The 1,383-nt window shown below is 34.6% G+C and overlaps 1 pseudogene; it reads right to left on the bottom strand.

Annotated features, from left to right (window-relative positions):
* Nucleotides 1-1,321, bottom strand: part of LOC110291503 — a 23,284-nt pseudogene extending 21,963 nt beyond the window's left edge.
* Nucleotides 1,322-1,383: the final 62 nt, after the last annotated feature.

The raw sequence follows: 1,383 nt of genomic DNA, 5'->3' as shown, positions 1-1,383 counted from the left end.
ATTTCCATTGTTGCCAGATTTCCTCATATGTGTTACTTAGGAAGCTAAACTTTCTGCTTTGCTCCTTGTTTAAAACTGTACCCTCTAACTTCTGGATCCAATCCTTACATTATAGGACGCAAAAAAAAAAAAAAAAAAAAAAAAAAAAACCAAGTAGTTGTGAAACTTACTAAGTATGTGACCCTGGAAAGTTATTCAAACACTCTCTATACATTAGTGGTTTTGTCTGTAACATGAAGATCCTGACACTGGACTCACTCCCTACAGGGCATATGATGATGCACTATGGTTCTAAAACAGCATGGGATATAATGTCTCATGTGTTTGTTGAACAAATGAATCATAAGTTAGAACATATACAGTTCAACAATTCTATATTTGTTTAATTTAGTAAAATTCATAGTCCTTGAAATGGAGAGATTTAAATCTTTTAGGACCAAAGAATTTTTCCAGTTGACCCACCTGCACCAGAACACTGAAGCGATGTTTGTCCTTAGGATCGCTTCCTCAAGATCCAGGGTACTGGCAGTCCAAGTTGAGGCCATCAAACTTATATTGGTGAAGGAATTTGATAACTGAATGAATGAATGTCTGACGGATTGAGGAGTAGAGACCATGGCACTGAACCTTATGCATATTGAAAGAAGTTAGTCTTAGACTTCTATGATATGGACACCTTGGGCACAAAACACTTCACGGTGGATTTTGACAACCTGTGCTTCACCATGGTGCCCTGTTTTTCTCTCATCATCCCTTTATACTCACATCACCTACCTCATAATACCCTTTATTTTCCCATCACCATATTAATTGCAAAGAACTTTCCCTGGCATTTGAAATTTATGTTCATCCTAACTCATATTTGTCTTCAAACATTCCAAGTTAATATCTAATATGTGAAAATTTCTTCCTAATAAGGGGCCATAGTTTTATTTCAAGAAAAGTTAGTCTAAAACAAAATATGACCCACCTCTGGTCCTGAGAATATGAAATAATTTAAGAAAAAGCTTGTTATTTTAGTAGTTAAAAATATCTCAGAGGATGCATCCAAAAATATCAGGCCAAATTTGAAATAGTGAATGACATAAAAATACCTGGAAAATATGTTTACTGTTTCATTTGAGGCTCTATTGTAATTCTTTTAACGTTAACTCACATACTTAATAGATTTCCTTTAATTTCCTTTTCAAAATATGAAGTAATCCACATGTGATTTTACAGTTCTAACCTTCCTACAAAGCCTAGTAACCCATGAATATAGAACTTACGGGGCAGGTCCAAACTTCCATCTTTCAATGGCCAGGAGAGTTTTTAGCTCAGTGTTCCTCAAAAATGACAGAAAAAGCAAAATATCAAAATGCTTGGCCTCTATTATATAAAATA

Source organism: Mus caroli, chromosome 3 (assembly GCF_900094665.2).
Source record: "Mus caroli chromosome 3, CAROLI_EIJ_v1.1, whole genome shotgun sequence".
In the NCBI taxonomy this organism is placed as follows: domain Eukaryota; kingdom Metazoa; phylum Chordata; class Mammalia; order Rodentia; family Muridae; genus Mus; species Mus caroli.
Note: the sequence above shows the minus strand (reverse complement) of the source record. Positions and strands in the feature narration are given on the sequence as shown.